This window comes from Octodon degus, unplaced genomic scaffold, assembly GCF_000260255.1.
Source record: "Octodon degus isolate 3935 unplaced genomic scaffold, OctDeg1.0 scaffold00002, whole genome shotgun sequence".
Classification (NCBI taxonomy): domain Eukaryota; kingdom Metazoa; phylum Chordata; class Mammalia; order Rodentia; family Octodontidae; genus Octodon; species Octodon degus.
The window spans coordinates 28,328,733-28,329,979 of record NW_004524578.1 but is presented as its reverse complement, the minus strand read 5'-3'; positions in this window follow the sequence as shown (position 1 = coordinate 28,329,979).

The following is a 1,247-nucleotide window of genomic DNA, read 5'->3' as shown; positions in this document are numbered from 1 at the left end:
ATGGGGCAGTTCCTATTTTGCATTTTTTCCTTATTATGCACTTGTAGAGCTTTTCATTATACTTTTTTCATAATGGATTTTGATTTTTTTTTTTTTTTAGACAGTCTTGGCTGTGTAGTTCAGGCTGGCCTTGAACTCACTATGTAGCCCAGGCTGGGCTCAGATTTACAGCTATCTTCTTGCCTCAGCCTCCCAAGTGCTGGGATTACAGGAATGTGCCACTATACTTGACATGGATTTGATTTTTAAATGACACATAAATGGATAGGTGTCATACACCTGTAAGTCCTCTTTCTGAAGGTGGTGAGAATGGTGTGTGTTTAAAGAAAGGGAGAATATTCAGAAGGGGATTAATTGCAATGTGTCTTTTACTGTAGTATTTTTAAACTTAAACATTCACTATGCATTTCAATCACACTCCTAGCTATGCAATCAGTGAAGCGACTGAAAACAATTACATATGCCTACACTTTCTGGCATGGAAACATACCTGTGACATATATTAAGGGGGGAAAATAGGATTTTTTTAAGCTTAAGAAGGTCTGGGTGGGGCTGGGTAGATAGCTCAGCAGTCTAAGCACCTGCCTGGCAAGCGAAAGGACCAGTGTGATCCTTTGTACCACATACCACGCCAGCCCTGAAACCAGGCTTGGTGGCGCATGCCTGTAATCCCAGAGCTGGGGAGGCTGAGACAGGAGGATCACTATGAGTCTGAGCTGCACAGTGAGATCCTGTATCCAATAAATAATTTTTTTTAAAGATCTGGGTACCCAGTGTGGTGGCATACACCTGTAATCTTCTTTATATGAAAGATGTCCTATTTCATGTCTCTATGACATGTGATTTAAAAAAATCAAAACATGTAAGTGCTGCTGCTGGGAGCCATCTAAAAGAAAGGTAGCCTCGTAAACACGTGACAATCTGGGTGTAGTGGCACACAACTCCCATCCCAGCACTCGGGAAGCTGAGGCAGCAGTGTCAGTGTGAGTCAAAGGCAGCCTAGACTACATGTCAAAACCCTGTCTCACTCACCCCCAAAAACCAAAAGGCAAAAGGTGCGACAGTGTCGTCATTCATCTATTCACCAGATCTGGCCCCATGCAACTTCCAGCACTTCCTCAAAGTTAAAATCACTAGCAAAGGGCTGGAGAGATGGCTCAGTGGTCTAAAGCACCTACTTAGAACAAGCTTGGCTAAAGCACAGGGACCAGAGTTCGATCCCCCAGCACCACATGCCAGCCAGCCCC